The sequence below is a fragment of the Capsicum annuum genome, chromosome 7 (assembly GCF_002878395.1).
Source record: "Capsicum annuum cultivar UCD-10X-F1 chromosome 7, UCD10Xv1.1, whole genome shotgun sequence".
Classification (NCBI taxonomy): Eukaryota; Viridiplantae; Streptophyta; class Magnoliopsida; order Solanales; family Solanaceae; genus Capsicum; species Capsicum annuum.
The window spans coordinates 168,238,984-168,257,578 of record NC_061117.1 but is presented as its reverse complement, the minus strand read 5'-3'; the positions used below and the strand labels follow the sequence as shown (position 1 = coordinate 168,257,578).

Sequence of the window (18,595 nt, the reverse complement as noted above, 5' to 3'; positions counted from 1 at the left end):
ACCAACAGGTCATAGGTTCGGGTTCAAGCCTTGGAAACAAACTCTGGCAGAAATGCAAGGTAAGCCTTGGAACATTTACAGCGAGATATAACATTTTTATTTTTTTGATTCTTTATAAATAGCAATAGAAAAGTTATTAATAAAGGTATATTTACTATGAATTCATTTCCATTTGTTGGATTAATGATATGTTATTTTTGGTGTGTTGTAAATAGAAATATATTGTTATTTAAGTGCTAATTTATATTAGTCATTCTCTTTTTATAGGTGTACAAAATGTAGAAAGTGATGAAGACATTGAATTTACTTGAGAAGATTTTTGGATTGTTGATAAATGCTCTAATATATATAGTTTTTTTTTCAATTTCTTGAAACTTATAGATACTCAAACTTGCTACTATGTAAAAACTTAACTGATCATTCGGACTTGATTAACATTTTGCTTTTGGGTTTAAATTACTAGCGTGTTGCATATTTTCGATTATGAGATTATTAATAAATAATTTTGTTTTGTGATGCGTATATATTGTATTATAATTTATTATCTATATAAATAAAAATTTACATTAGTACAAGTGATGCTATAGTTGTAATAGGTAGTCAAAAAGCGTTGCAACATAATAAGAAAAGCGTCGCAATAGATGCTATTGCAATGGTTTAATGTCATTGCAATAGAATCTATTGCAACGGTTAGTAACCATTGCAATAGATGAAAAAATGTGTCCCAATAAGTTATAAAATAGTCGTAATAGGAACTCAAAAAGCATTGCAACATAATGACAAAAGTGTCGCAATACAGGCTATTTCAACGGCTAGCAACCGTTGCAAAGGATGAAAAAAGGCATCTCGATAAGTCAACAAATAACCGTCGCCGTAGGTCAAGCTATGGGATAGTTTTCTGAAATCATCATCATAGGTTGACCTATGGTAATAGTTCAGACAACCATCACATAAACCATTGCCATAGACCTATCGCAATGCCCACCTATAGGACGCTTGCTGAACCATTAAGGTAGAGCTATGGAAACGGTTTTTTTGTCTATTGCAAAGGTTTTGCAACCGTCACCATAGGGGTAATTTCTAGTAGTGCCTACTTGGAAGTGGGAAGTAGTGAAAATGGATTACATAACAGGGTTAACCTGTACAAGGTGTCAGTATGATTTAATTTGGGTCATAGTCGACCGAATGACCAAATCGGCTCATTTCCTAGCTATTAAGACTTCAAATCGACTCATTTCCTACCAGTTTAGACTTCACTTACATGATTTGGTTACGACTTGTCCTAACCACTCATCACGAGTCTTCAAGACTCATGCCCCTAAGTCTACCCAGATAGAAAATGAACAGATCCACTTGTCACCTTACTATTGGGTCACATGACCCATCAAGTCACCCTATGACTCATGGGGTCAAGTTGTAACCAAGGTAGTAAGCTCAAAGATCAGGAAATTTTCAAGGGACAAAGTCCATGGTTTTTCAGTCTCCCCACTTAGGATCATTCATCCTCGAATGATGGGACAAGGCATTTCTAGCATGATTAGACCTCAAATATCATTACTCTTACTGCTAAGACAAGAAGCCAAATACAAAGGAAATTTTCAATCTTTCTTTTACAAAGATAGAAAACAAAGATGTTAAGAACACATATACCTCAAGCATAAATTTCTAGAATAGGGAATAGAAATGGATATTTGGACTTCATGTTCTCCTTCGCTTCCTAAGTAGCTTCCTCGAACTTTTTCTTCTGCCACAGAACCATTACCGAAGCCCCATCCTTCATCCATAATTAACGAACTTGCCAATCCAAGATCTTTATACGGACCTCCTCATAAGACAAAGAATTTGAAACACAAATGTTTTTCAAGGGAACAACCAACGAAGAATCACCCACGCATTTCCGCAACATGGACATATGGAACACCGGGTGAATGAAACTCAAGCTAGAGGGAAAATCCCATTCATATGCTGTAACGCCATGAAAATAGGTCCCAGAGTGTAACACGGTGCTTGAGGCTACGAGTAGCCCCAAGCTAACTCTTTGAGCCATTTTTCATTCAGTTTAACATGAATCAACGGGGTTTTCATAAACAACCCTCAAATATCAACGGAGTAATCATCATCCAAGAATAAAAGAATTTAAGAAAGATAACAAAATACAACTTATTAGTCAACTCCCAACATCTATACTAGCCTAACAAGCCTCTAAGAGAATCAATAAAACTAGCGAACCATTGAGACATGCCCCAACTGACTCATACTCAGTTATCAAATGTAAGAAATTCCGTGAAACCAACATCAGACATCACGTCCTCGGAACATGAGGACTCACCACAACAGAGGATGTAGAAAAGCATGCCCAAAGAATCACTATCAAACCTAGAGCTGAGCACCTGAACCTACATTCCGAGAAAATGCAGCGCACATCCGAATATGTGGGTCAGTACCATAGAAAGGAACCGAGTATATGGGGGTGTATGCAGTTTTATAAACATCATCATCATAAATATTTATAAAAAATATGCAGGATGTATGAAAAATTCACATATCCCGAAGAAAATCATCATAATCATGAGAGGATGAAATAAGTATAATAACACATGTGAGTCATCATATAATTTGTCAATCACTTTCAGTTTATCAAAATATCAATTCTCATAATGTAAATATCATTTAAATCTTTTGAAAGAATAATTTTCACAATTCCACATTCAAATCACTTCACCATTCACCATAGACACAAGGAAACACACACACACTGGGAGATCCTATAACCGACATAAACCATGTGAGCTACATGGAGTCCAACGTACAAACCACGTTGGGGAGAGCCATCCTATCCTTGACATCGGAGTAGGACTATTGATATCAAATCCACACAAACTAGTGATCACTATATAAATCAACCTCAAGCTCACTCCTACGGGGGCACGTAGTTCTAAGGAAGTAAGGTCGCTTTATACCTCCCACTCGGTGCTAAAGATTTCTCCCGAACTTAGCTCAAATCATTTCAAAGATAATCTACAACAAAATAATTTCAATAATATATAAATATACATTGGGAGCCATCATGCTTCCCATCTATCAAAATCAACCACGTTGGGGATTTCTTTCACACTCGAGTTCAAAACAACTCCATTAAGACCAAAAGGCCAAATCATTCAAAATATCTCAAATATTCAACATCAATGTGCTTATAACAGACACTTTCTCAAAAGAACACAATTTTCAATAGGGATTCACGACCCAAACATCAAAATCATGATAAATATCGTTCAAGATTCATGCTTTATATCATAAACATCAAGATTTCATAATAATCGTCATAAGATATGGTTTCATGCTTCAAATACGTAAAACAATCAAATAAAAATCATGCCTTTGTAAAGAAAATTACTTTTGAGCACAAGAACGAAAGAGAGTTCTTGTTGAAAAACCCCACATACCTTGAATGATGAACTTTAGATCGATACTCACTTTTGAGATGTTAATTGTGCCTTTGAATGATGGTTCTCGGAGTTCTTGAACTAGGAACTTGGAATCTTGAATAAATTTGCAGAATTAATGGTGAACTTTGGAGGTTCTTAAAGTTGGATGTAGGAGCTTAGGATTTTCTTTTTGAGGGAATTTGATGAAATATAATATATAATGCTTCTAATATGCTTTAATATAGGGTTTGGACGGATTTTTGGTGAGGGGGAATGACCAAAACGCCCCTAAAAAATAAAATAATTCTCGAATCTGTCCTTTGGTGGACTATTTTGATAGTCTGAAGTAGATCAACCATAACGTTTTATTCCAACATCCAAATTCGATGAAACCAATTTCATTAGAAAGAAAACTCCTATATATTTCCATTGATATATAGTATCTCACCCAGATCATTGCGTACGAGGAGTTATGATCGTTTGAAGTTGACCCAAAAATTTACTTTTTGTAGGCTGAAGTAGATCGATCATAACTTTTTGGTTCGATAGACAAATTGGATGAAACCAATTTCATTAGAAAGAGGACTCACAGAGCTTTCTGTTGATATATTGTAGATCATCCAGATCATTATGTACAAGGAGTTGTGATCATTTAAAGTTGAACCAAAAATATGCCAGACCTTTGTACTTTTTCCTGCAGGTTTTACTGTTCACTACTATTCACGGTTCGATCGAAATGTTCATAACTTGGAGCTCGGGAGTCCATTTTGGATGATCCACATATCGTTGTAAATCTTATTTGATACTCTACGCAATGGTGGTTCATAATCTAATACATTCCAAATGTAAAATTTATAATTTATTCTAGAAGATAGAACCCAACACGTTTACGCATAAAATTTCAAAGAAAAATTTCCTGGGGTATTACATCATCCCCCCTTGGAAAAATTCTTGCTCGAATGAAGTTAGACATGCCAAGATTATATAGGGAAAAGAGCATACAGCTGAAACCATTTGTTAGACTCATCACCACATCGTTTCTCACTTCGAATGCAACATAGAATGCATAAATTCAAGAAACTACAGCTGAACACCTAATAAATGACAGATGAACTGCTGCAACTTTTATCAAAAGTGCATGATTTAGGAAAGATCGGTACCTTCGGCTTGATCGGAGTTCGCGAAAAATAGGTTCGGGTACTTGGATCGCATATCCGCCTTATCTTCCCAAGTTGCACCCTCAACAGATTGGTTTCGCCACAACACCTTGACCAAGGGAACTTCTTTGTTCCTTAGTCTTTGGACACTGAAATCAAGAATCTCAACAGGAATCTCATCAAAAGAAAGATTTTCTTGAATGTCAGCACTCACAGAGGAATCCACTACCACAACATCGCTAATATGCTTTCTACGCATGGAGACATGGAATATTGGATGAACAGAGGACAACTCGGAAGGCAACTCGACCTCATAAGCTACCTTACCAATACAGCTAAGAATTTTGTAAGGACCAACATAACAGGGACTAAGCTTCCCTTTCTTTCCGAATCTCTTCACCCCCATCATGGGAGAAATTTCCAGGTACACTAGGTCACCAACTTCAAACTCAAGGTCTCTCCTTCTAACATCTGCATATGACTTCTGACGACTCTACACAGTTTTCAACCTTTCCCTAATCAACTTAACTTTTTCCATAGCCTCAAATACCAAATCAAAACTACTCACAGCCTCTTCACCCATCTCGAAAAAATCTATGGGTGATCTATACTTTCTCCCATATAATGCTTCAAACGGAGCCATGCTAATACTAGAGTGGAAACTGTTATTGTAAGCAAACTCTATCAACGGTACGTGATCATCCCAACTTCCTTTAAAGTCAAGTACATAAGCTCTCAACATATTCTCTAAGGTCTGGATGGTCCGCTCAGTCTAACCATCAGTCTACGGATGAAAAATAGAACTCAAAAGCACTTGGGTACCAAGACCCTTCTAAAAAGCTTTCCAAAATTGCAAAGTGAACTAAGTACCCCTATCCGAAATGATAGACAAGGGAACTCCATGCAGTCTGACTAGCTTTCGAATATACAATCTAGCGTAATCCTCAACAATATATGAAGTATGAATAGGTAAGAAATGAGTAGACTTATCTCTTCTCACTTCCAGGTGGAAATACTAAACTCTTGCATCATACCACCAGGTCTTTGGTGTTCAACCTTAACCTGTTGGTATGTTGCACACTTAGCTACAAACGCTACTATATCTTTCTTCATGCCACTTCACCAATAGATTTCTCGCAAGTCTCGGTACATCTTGGTGGCACCAGGATGAATAAAATATCGTGCCCCATGCGCTTTAGCCATAATCCTCTGTCTCAGATCATCAACATTCGGGACACACAATCTACCCTACAATATCAACATACCATCTCCCCCTTGGGAGAAAACCTATACTTTTTGGTCCTTGACTAAATCCTTCAGTCTGACCAAACTAGCATCTAAGTATTGCTTTTCCTTGACTTCCGAAACCAAGAAAGATTCGAAACTACTCTGAACCCCTATACTACCTTCAGCAGAGTCAAACAACTTAACCCCCAATCTAGCCAAACGATGTATATCACGAGCCAACTCTTTCTTACTTTCTACCACATGCGAAACACTACCCATGGACACTCTACTTAGGGCATCCACCATAACATTGGCCTTGCCCGGATGGTACCGCACACTCATATCATAGTTCTTTAACAATTCTAACCATTGTCTCTGCCTAAGATTCAATTCTCTCTGGGTAAACACATACTGCAGACTCTTATGATCAGTGAAAACATCAACATGGACACCATACAAATAGTGTCTCCAGATTTTCAAAGCAAACACAATAGCAGCCAACTCAAGGTCATGGGTGGGGTAATTTTTCTCATGGTGTTTTAACTGTCTAGAAGCATAAGCTATCACCTTACCCTTCTGCATCAATACGCAACCCAACCCAAATCTAGAAGAATCACAGTACACCATAAAACCATCAACACCATCAGGCAAAGTCAAAACAGGGGCTGAAGTGAGTCGAGTCTTCAACTCCTGAAAACTCTTCTCACAAGATTCGGACCACAAGAAATTCACTTTATTTTGGGTCAACCGAGTCATAGGAGATGCTATAAAGGAGAAACCCTCAACAAAACGGTGGTAATAGCTAGTTAAACCCAAGAAACTTTGGATATCAGTCGGAGAAATAGGTCTAGGACAATTTCTAACAGCTTCGGTCTTTTGGGGATCAACTCTAATACCCTCGAAAGAAATGATATGACCCAAAAAAGCAATTGACCTTAGCCAAAACTCACACTTACTGAACTTGGCAAATAACTTGTGATCTCTAAGGGTTTGCAAGACAGTTCGAAGATGATCAAAATATTCATCCTCACTACGGGAGTACACCAGTATATCATCGATGAACACTATGACAAACATATCCAGATATGGTCTGAACACTTGATTCATGAGGTCCATGAAAGCTGCCAGAGCATTAGTTAACTCAAAAGACATAACAAGAAACTCAAAATGGCTATAACGAGTTTGGAAATCAGTTTTTGAGATGTCATACTCCCTAACTTTGAGTTGATGATAGCCGGAACGAAGGTCTATCTTTGAGAAATAACTTGCACCTTGCAATTGGTCAAAAAAATCATTTATTCTCGAAAGGAGGTACTTATTTTTTATGGTGACTTTATTCAGTTGGCGGTAATCAATGCACATATGCAAAGAGACATCTTTATTTCTCACAAATAACATAGGAGCACCCCATGGAGAAACACTGGGCCTTATGAAACCCTTATCTAGTAGATTTGAGTTGTTCTTTCAACTCCTTAAGTTCTGCAGGGGCCATACGATAAGGAGAAATAGAAATGGGCTGAGTATCGAGAAGAAGATCAATCCCGAACTCTATCTCTCTATAAGGAGGTATCCCTGGGAGATCATCCAAAAAGACATCACAAAACTCATTGACTATGTTAACAGACTGGAGAGTTGGAGTCTCAGACTTAGTGTCTGTGACTCTAACCAAATGGTAAATACATCCCTTAGAAATAAGCTTTCTAGCTTTGAGGTAAGAGATAAAATGACTCTTGGGTGACACAGAATTCCTAGACCACTCAAACATGGATGCACCCAAAAACTAAAAATTGACCACTTGGGTCCGACGATCAATAGAGGCATACGAAGAATACAACCAGTCCATACCCAAAACCACATCAAAATCTACCATGTCTAACTCAATCAGACCAGCCAACAAGACTCTATGAAGAACGGTAACAGGACACTTTTTATATATTTTTTGGGCAATAATGGAATCACCCACTGGGGTAGAAACTAGGATAGGCTCAGGAATAATCTTAGGACTCATTTCAAAATTCACAGCAATCAAAGGTGTAACATATGAGAAACTGGATCCAGGATCCAACAAAGCAGACACATCAAACTGGAATATACGAAGCATACTAGTAATAACATCGGGAGAGTCCTCCAGTTCCTGGCGGGATGGTAAAGCATAGAATCTATTCTGGCACTGCCTGCCAGCATTGCTAGAAGAGGCGCCCTGAGCTGGGGCTGGGCGAGTCGCTGGAACTGGAGCACTAACAGTCTGAGTCTGGATCTGAGGGCGATAGTCATGACGCCCTTGTCCATCCTGTGGACAATCCCTAACTCTGTGACCCATGTCACCATACTGGAAACAACCCCTCTTCTCACCCCAACACTCACCCGAATGAGCCTTACCACACTTAGGATACAGGGGACGATTTGGCTTACTGCCAGTACTGTACTGGGACCTGGATGCATATGACCTGCTACCTTGCTACTGCCTGCCTCTAGGCATAGGAGCACTAGCAGATGACGGTGCTGGCATAGACGAACGATCCTAATACTGAGGGCGATTCTCTCCCTACGATCTAGTCTAACCCTGTCCGTGCTGCTCGGACCTAACTCTCTTATTCCCTCTCATTCTATCTTTCTCCTTAATCTTGTCTACCTCAATCTATTGGGCATAAGTCATTAGCCTCGAAAGATTTATCTCACTATTCCGCATAGCAACATACACTCTGTAACCACATAACTAAACACTCTTGTCACAAACTTGCTCATACTAGCCAAATTATCAGCCACTAAGTTAGGAGCATACTTGGCCAACTGATCGAACTTTAGACAGTACTCCGTAACAGTCATAAAGCCCTGTCATAGGTTCATAAGCTCTTTCACCTTCTCCTTCCTCATCTCCAAAAGGAAAAACTTATCTAGGAATGCATCCTGGAACTCTTGTCAAGTTGTAGAGACAGCTCCCTCACCTCTACCTTTCCTCCAATCAACAACCTAGTTATAAGCAAGGTCTTTCAACCTATACGTAGCCAACTCCACACTATGTTCCTCAGATACATGCATCACCTGAGTAATCTTCCGCACCTCCTCTAAAAATAACTGTGGATCCTCATCAGACTTCGACCTATAGAATTCCGCTGGATTCATCCGCATGAAGTCACTGATCCTGGAAGCAGCTGAATTACCTCCCTACTGCTGTAGAGCCGGGGCTGGGTTGGCCTGAATATTTGTAGAAACAGCTTGGGCCAGCACCTGAAAGGCTACCCGAAATTCAGCATGAGACACGTTTTATTCAATGGGTCAGCAGGTTGAGGTTGCTGACCATCCTTATTTCTTCTCGCTCAACATAGAGGCATATTTCTGAAAGAGGAGAGCATGAATCAACAGCAGAGAGAGACACTTTAAGCACGATATACTTATGAAAGAAAGAATCACACTTTTTCCTAAAATGTCTTGTAGCCTCTAGGTAAAGACTCTACTTAACACGGCTTGTCAGACTCCCTAGGACACCTTAAAACCTTAGGCTCTGTTACCAAGTTTGTAACGCAACGAAAATGGGTCCTAGAGCATCACACAACGCTTGAGGCTACGAGTAGCCCCAAGCTAACCCTTTGAGCCATTTTCATTCAGTTCAACACAAATCAACGGGGTTTCCATAAATAACCCTCCAATATGAACAAAGTAATCATCATCCAAGAATAAAAGAATTTCAGAAAGATAACAAAATATGACTTCTTAGTTAACTACCAACATCTATACTAGTCTGACAAGCCTCTAAGAGAATCAATAAAACCAGCGAGCCATTGAGACATGCCCCAACTGACTCATACTCAGTTATCAAATGTAAACAATTTTGTGAAACCAGCATCAGACATCACGTCCTCGGAACATGAGGACTCACCACAACAGAGGATGTAGAATAGCATGCCCGAAGAATCACTATCAAACCTGGAACTGAGCACCTGAACCTACATTCCAAAAAAATACAGCCCATATCTGAAGATATGGGTTAGTACCATGGAAAGGAATCGAGTATATGGGGGTGTATGCAGTTTTATAAATGTCATCATCATAAATATTTATAAGAAATATATAGGATGTATAAAAGACTCACATATCCCGAAGAAAATCATCATAATCATGAGAGGATAAAATAAGTATAATAACACATGTAAGTCATCATATAATTTGTCAATCACTTTCAGTTCACCAAGAATATCAATTCTCATAATGTAAATATCATTTAAATCTTTTGACAGAATAACTTTCACAATTCCACTTTCAAATCACTTCACCGTTCACCGTAGACACAAGGAAACACACACACTGGGAGATCCTATAACCTACATAAACCATGTGAGCTACATGGAGTCCAACGTACAAACCACGTTGGGGAAGGCCATCCTATCCTTGCCATCGAAGTAGGACTATTGATATCAAATCCACACAAACTAGTGATCACTATATAAATCAATCTTAGGCTCACTCCTATGAGGGCACGTAGTTCTAGGGAAGTAAGGTCGCTTTATACCTCCCACTCGGTGCTAAATATTTCTCCCGGACTTAGCTCAAATCATTTCAAAGATAATCTACAACAAAATAATTTCAGTAATATATAAATATACATCGGGAGCCATCATGCTTTCCATCTATCAAAATCAACCACGTTGTGGATTTCTTTCACCCTCGAGTTCAAAACAACTCCATTAAGACCAAAAGGCCAAATCATTCAAAATATGTCAAATATTCAACATCAACGTGCTTATAACACACACTTTCTTAAAAAAATACAATTTCCAATGGGGATTCACGGCCCAAATATCAAAATCATGATAAATATCGTTCAAGATTCATTCTTTATATCTCCACACATGTAAATTCATCTTTTAAAATCATAAACATCAAGATTTCATAATAATCATCATAAGATATGGGTTCATGCTTCAAATTCATAAAAAAATCAAATAAAAATCATGCCTTTGTAAAGAAAATTACTTTTGGGCACAAGATCAAAAGAGAGTTCTTGTTGAAAACCCCCACATACCTTAAATGATAAAGTTTAGATCGATACTCATTTTTGAGATGTTAATCATGCCTTTGAATGATGGGTCTTGGAGTCCTTGAACTAGGAACTTGGAATCTTGAATAAATTTGTAGAATTAATGGTGAACTTTAGAGGTTCTTGAAGTTGGATGTAGGAGCTTAGGGTTTTCTTTTTGAAGGAATTTGATGAAATATAACATATAATGCTTCTATTAGGCTTTAATATAGGGTTTGGACGGATTTTGGGTGAGGGGGAATGACCAAAACGCTCCTTAAAAATCAAATAATTCTTGAATCTGTCCTTTGGTTGACTATTTTGATAGTCTGAAGTAGATCAACCATAACATTTTACTCCGATATCTAAATTTGATGAAACCAATTTCATTAGAAAGAGCACTCTCATATCTTTCCATTGATATATAGTATCTCACCCAGATCTTTGTGTACGAGGAGTTATGATCATTTGATGTTGACTCAAAAATTTACTTTTGATAGGCTGAAGTAGATCGACCATAACTTCTTGCTCTGATAGACAAATTGGATGAAACTAATTTCATTGGAAAGAGGACTCGTAGAGTTTTGTGTTGATATATTGTAGATCACTCAGATCATTATGTACAAGGAGTTATGATCATTTAAAGTTGGAGTAAAAATACGCCAGGCCTCAGTACTTTTTCTTGCACGTTTTACTGTTCACTACTATTCACGGTTCGATTGGAATGTTCATAACTCATCGCTCGGGTGTCCGTTTTGGTTGATCAACATATCGTTGGAAAGATTATTCGATACTCTATGTAATGGTGGGTCATAATCTAAGATATTCCACACAAAAAATTTATAATTCATTCTAGAGGATAGAACCCAACACGTTTACGCACAAAATTTCAATGAAAAATTTTCTGGGGTATTACATATGCCATATTACCAACCCTTCTTAAAACCAAGTAAAGGCCAACATATGAGGGACTAATCTTCCCATTCCTCATAAATCGTATTACTCCCATCATGGGGGCACCTTCAAGAATACCCAATCTCCCACCTCAAACTCCAACTCTCTTCGCCTTACATTCACATAAGACTTTTGATGGCTTTGGGTAGTCTTAAGCATATCCCGAATCACCTACACCCTTTCCATTTCATGTTGAACCAACTTCAAGCTAAACATCCCCGCTTCACCAACCTCGAACTACCCAATATGAGATCTACACCTCCTACTATACAATGCCTCAAATGGAGCCATACCAATGCTAAAATAGTAACTATTGTTATAGGAGAATTCAATGAGGGGAAAGTGGTCAAACCAATTACCACAAAAGTAAATTAAATAAGCTCTTATCATATCTTCCAAAGTCTGAATGGTTCTTTCTACTTGCCCATCCTCCTGTGGGTGAAAAGCAGTTCTAAGGCTCACTCTAGTCCCCAAACCATGCTGAAAAGAGCACCAGAAATGTAATCAGAACTGAGTACTATGATCTAAGATAATTGAGATAGATGCACCATGCAAATTTATGTACTTCTGAGTGAACAACTTTACATAGTCCTTGATAAAATAATTAGTCCTCACTATATAGAAGTGAGCAGACTTAGTCATCCTATCCACGTGACCCAAATAGAGTCACACTATTCCGCGGCCACGGAAGACCGGTAATGAAATCTATTTTAATTATCTCCTACTTCCACACAGATAGTTTACTTTTTTGAAATAGCCCACCGAGGCCTCATGAGCTCTACCTTCACTTGTTGACATACTATATACTTAGCCACAAAGTTGGCTACATACCGCTTTATGCTATTCCACCAATATATATCCTTGAGATCATGATATATCTTTGTTGAACTAGGATTAACCATATAATGCGATTCATGGGACTCGGCTAAGATCTTTCCTCATAACCTTATGTTCCGACTTTTGACGGAACATTTTAGGGATTTTCCTTAGGATAATTGTGTGTTTTCAATCAACCATGGTTGTATTTAACATTATATTTTAGTGTTTTCAGGGTAAGGACTGAGTGTGAAGGATAACTTGGATAATCTAGGAAAAACAAAGGCAAATTGAGCAGCGATCGCTCAGGCGATAGACCGTCGACCTTACGATGATCCATTGGTCTAAACCTTTAACAAAATGCAGAAGGTACAGACTCTGGATGGCCTGCGATGGTCCAGGAGACTAACCGTCGGCCCTGCAATAAACCGTTGCCATAATACAGAAGAAATCATCATTGGAAGTCCTGTGATGATACAGGTGATGAACCATTGACCTTGCGATAAGCCATCGCACTACCCGTCGCCCAGAAGTAGAACATGGAGTTACTAGACACCCTGCTATGATGCTGGCGAAGGAACATCAGACCTGTGATGGACCATTGCTTGAATCGTTGTCCAAAAGCAAACTATGGAGTCACTGGACACCCTGTAATGATGCAGGCGATGAGTCATCGGACCTGGACAGATTATCGCATGACCTATCGGCCAAAATGCGAAGAATCTAAGTTTGAATTTTAAAACCCCAGTTCTAGAATCATATAAATACCAAGTATTAGGGTTTATTCCATATCTTTTGTCTTCAGTTTCATACTTTCTCTTCTAATGAGAGCTTTGTACTACTTTTTATTAAGATTTGAATCTAGATATTGAGACGTGATTATTCGTTTTCATATTTTCCATCAAAGATCAAGAAGAACAGTATTGTGACTTCTGTAAGTGCTTTTCTAAAGTTATTTATGAACATTAAAATAACTTTGATTTCTGACATGGAGATGAGTAGCTAAACTCCTATAACTAGGGTTATGGGAGCCTTGATGTAGAGAACTATTTTGGGGTTGTGAATGGGTTTGTATTTCTATCATCTATAGAAATTGCATGAATCTTTCTTCATTTTAATAACATGTCTTGGTTGCAAACTTGAGAAGTGAGCCTATGAACTGCACTTGTCTGACAAGAAAGTGGATGTTGGGAAAAAACGTGATTCATATGAGCTTTATAGGTTTACCCTTTGAGTTAATGGGGTGATGCCTTAGAAGGATCAACCCTCGTGAGAGTGTTATTGAATAATGCATGAATCCTTTAGGTTCGAGAGAAGTAAAGGGTGAAATACTTATTAGGTTGAGAAATATGTGGGTAATATTTATAATTCAATAATTCTTGCAATTGTATACATAAGTTAGAATTCAAACCCAAACTCACAACCCTGATTGTTGAAATATCTTGGTGAGCATAACTCTAGTTAATTTCTTCTCATTGGAATTACATCTAAATTTACTCTCAATAGTTGGCATTTTGTGTATCATCAATGCAAAAGAACACCGCTACCATTTCCAAACCCCCTTTATTTTAAAGCCTTAGATCAACAGTCTAATAACAGTCACAATACTTAGTGAACACGGTATTCCCTGTGAGATTCGACACCCAACCCAGTTGGGTTCTATATTTGACTAAACTTCCATAACTAAGGTTATGGGACCTTAATGTAGAGAACTATTTTCGGGTTATGAATGGTTTTGTTTTCTAACATCTATCAAAATTATATGAATATTTCTTCAGTTTAATTACATCTCTTAGTTGCAAACTTGAGAAGTGAGCCCATGAGCTCTAGTTGTCTGACAAGAAAGTGGATGTTAGGAAAAGAAGTGATTCACATGAGCTTCATAGGTTTACCCTTTGGGTTAATAAATTGATGCCTTAGCAAGATCAACCCTTGTGAGCGTGTTATTGAATAATGCATGAATCCTTTAAGTTCGAGATAAGTAAAGGGTTAAATAATCATTAGGTTGAGAAACACGTGGGTAATCTTTAGAATTCAATAATTCTTCCAATTGGATACATAAGTTAGAATTCGAACACAAACTCAACCCTTATTGTTTTGAACATCTTAGTGATCATAACTCTAGTTTATTTCTTCTCAATGGAATTACATCTAAATTTTCTCTCAGTAGTTGGGCTTTTGTGTAACATCAATGCAAAAGAACACCGTTAACTTTTCCAAACCCTCTTTATTTCGAAGCCTTAGATCAACAGTCTAATAACAATCACAATACTTAGTGAACATAGTATTCCCTATGGGATTCAACACCCAGTCCAGTTGGGTTCTATAGTTGACAGCAACTACTTACTCTCACATAAGATAGTTGTAATTTGGGCGTATCAAGTTTTGGCGCCGTTGCCGGGGATCCATATGTGTTGAAATGACATAACCAAATGGGTAGTGGAATGATTATATGATTGTGTTAGTTTTATTGTGAACTACCTATCATGATGTTATTCATATATGTATCCCGGTGTTGAGTTGCTGAGGGCAAGAAACTACTTTTAGTTGAGGGTGTTTGATGTTCCATCTTTTGACAGAACATTTTAAGCTTTTTCCTTAGGATAATTGTGTGTTTTCAAGCAACCATGGTTGTATTTAACATGTTATTTTAGTTTTTTCAGGGTAAGGACTGAGTGTGAAGGATAGCTTAGACAAACTGAGCAAAACAAAGGAAAATTAAGCATCGACGACTTAGGCGACGAACCGTTAACCTTGCAACGATCCGTTGGTCTAAACCATCGACAAAAAGTATAAGGCATAGACTCTGGACGACCTGTGAGAAGGTCCAGGCGATAGACCATCGGCCCTGAACCATCGCCATAATACAAAAGGTATCATCAATGGAAGTCTTGCCATGATGCAGGCGATAAACCGTCGACCTTGTAATGGGCCGTCGCACTACTCGTCGTCCAAAAGCAAAACGTGGAGTCACTGGACACCCTACGATGATGCAGGGAATGGAACGTCAGACCTGTGACTGACTGTCACATGACCCACCACCCAGAAGCAGAATATAGAGTAACTGGACACCCTGCAGCGATGCAGAAGACAAGCCATCGAACCAGTTATGGACCATCACTTGACCCGTCAACCAAAATGCGGAGAATATGAGTTTTAATTTTAAAACCCCAGTTCTAGAATTATATAAATACCAAGTATTAGGGTTTATTCCATATTTTTTATCTTCAATTTCATACTTTTTCTTCTATTGAGAGCTTTGTACTATTTTTCATTGAGATTTGAATCTAGAGATTGAGACGTGATTATTAGTTTTCATATTTTCCATCAAAGATCGAGAAGAACAGTATTGTGACTTCTGTAAGTACTCTTATGAAGTTATTTATGGACATCAATATATCTTTGATTTCTGACATGGAGATGAGTAGCGAAACTCTCATAACTAGGGTTGTGGGAGCCTTGATATAGAGAAATATTTTGGGGTTGTGAATGGGTTTGTTTTCTAACATCTATCGAAATTGCATGAATCTTTCTTCATTTTAATGACATCTCTTGGTTGAAAACTTGAGAAGTGAGCCCATGAACTCCATTTGTCTGACAAGAAAGTGGATGTTGGAAAAAGAAGTGATTCACATGAGCTTCATAGGTTTACCCTTTGGGTTAATAGGTCGATGCCTTAGCAGGATCAACCCTCGTGAGAATTTTATTGAATAATGCATGAATCCTTTAAGTTTGAGAGAAGGAAAGGGGGAAATAATCATTAGGTTGAGAAACACATGGGTAATCTTTAGAATTCAATAATTCTTGCAATTGGATACATAAGTTAGAATTTGAACACTAACTCACAACCCTGATTGTTTGAGCATCTTGGTGAGCATAACTCAAAGTTAATTTCCTCATATTGGAATTACATCTAAATTTACTCTCAGTAGCTGGACTTTTGTGTAACATTAATGCAAAAGAACACCGTTAACATTTCCAAACCCTTTTTATTTTGAAGCCTTAGATCAACAGTCTAATAATAGTCATAATACTTAGTGATCACGGTATTCCCTGTGGGATTCGACCCCCAACCCAGTTGGTTTCTATATTTGACAGCGACCGCTTACTCTCGAATAAGAGAGTTATAATTTGGGTGTATCACAACCCATAAACATTGGGAACACACAAAATCTCTTGGTATCTCGAGACACCATCTCCACTGATCTCAAAGTCCATCACATTCTGCTTACCCACATCATCCTTTATCTTTATCAAGAAAGGTTCTAATACTTGTTTCTCCTTTATTTTAGAACCAAAAGATGATTCCACCACCTGTGGCACAAACAAACCACCATCCTCAGAATCCAAGAGACGGACTTCAAGGTTAGCCAAACAGTGAATATATTTCACCAATTTCATCGTATCCTCATCCATATGTGACAATCTACCCATCAACAACTAGCTAAGAGCATCAACAACCATGTGACCTTTACTTGGGTGGTAGCGAAGACTTATATCATAGTCCTTTAGAAACTATTGCCACCTTCTTTACCTGAGATTAATCTCCTTCTGAGTAAACACATGCTACAAGATCTTATGATTAGAAAATAAAATAACATGGACCCCATACAGATAGTGACGCCAAATTTTCAATGTGAACACCACAACTAACACTTTTAAGTCATGGGTCGAATAGTTCTTCTCATGAATCTTTACATACCTAGAGGCATAAGAAACCACCTTGAAATACTTCATTATTACACAACCAAGTTCCATTTGGGAGGCATCACAATAGACCACAAAACCATGTGTATCCTTTGGCAAGGCCAAGGTCAGAGCCGAAGTCAACTATTTTGTACTTCTCAAAACTACCCTCACAAGATCAGACCATAAGAACTTCACCATCTTCTAAGTCAACTTGGTCAATGGGGCAGCAATAGAAGAGAAACTTTCCATAAACCTTTTATAGTAATTAGCTAACCCAAGAAGCTCCGAATGTCAGATGGAGTCATAGGTTTAGGCCACTTCTTAACTACCGCAACCTTTTGGGGATCCACTATGATCCCCTCACTAGATACAATAAGACCCAGAAATATAACAACACACAACAAGAAATTGCATTTTGAGAATTTGACATACAACTACTGATCTTTCAAGGTTTGCAACACAATTTGAAGGTGATCGACATGATCCGCCTCGTACTTGGAGTACTCTAAAATGTCATCAATGAAGACAATCACGAATAAATCTAGAAACTGATGGAAGAACCTATTCATCAAGTCTATGAATGCCACTAGGGCATTGGTCAAGACAAAAGACATGACCAAGAACTAAAAATGCCTATACCAGGTATAGAAAGTTGTCTTAGGGATATTCACTTCCCTAATCTTTAGCTAATGATATCTGCACCGAAGATCGATCTTCAAAAAAAATTTAGCGCCCTGGAGCTGATAAAATAAATCATTAATTCTTGAATGTAGATACTTATTCCTTACCATCACTATGTTCAATTGTTGATAATTAATGCACATAGGAAGGGAACCACCCCTCTTACACATGAGCAAGACAGTTGCACCCCATGGGAATGCACTAGGATGGATGAAACCCTTATCTAAAATGTCTTGCAACTATTCCTTGAGTATCTTCAACTCAGCTGGAGCCATTCTATACTGAGGGTTAGAAATAGGGCGAGCATTCGAAAAAAGGTCAATACAAAAATCAATCTCCCTATCATGAGGGACACTAGGGAGATCATCAGGGAAGACTTTAGGAAACTCATTTACCACTGGGACAGAATATAAGGATGGGACCCCCAAGGTAGAATCCTTAACCCAGACCAAATGATATAGACAACCTCTAGAAATTAATTTTTGGGCTCTAAGATATGATATGAACCTCCTCTTAGGCTCTTGGGAACTTCCCTAATATTCAATAATTGGCTCATTATAGAATTTAAATACGAGCATATGGGTTCGATAGTCTAGAGAAGCATTGTTGAATCTCTAAAATAATATCAAAGT

At 38.0% G+C, this 18,595-nt stretch overlaps 1 pseudogene; it reads left to right on the top strand.

Annotated features, from left to right (window-relative positions):
• LOC124885811 overlaps positions 1-15,612 on the top strand; it is a 22,425-nt pseudogene extending 6,813 nt beyond the window's left edge.
• Positions 15,613-18,595: the final 2,983 nt, after the last annotated feature.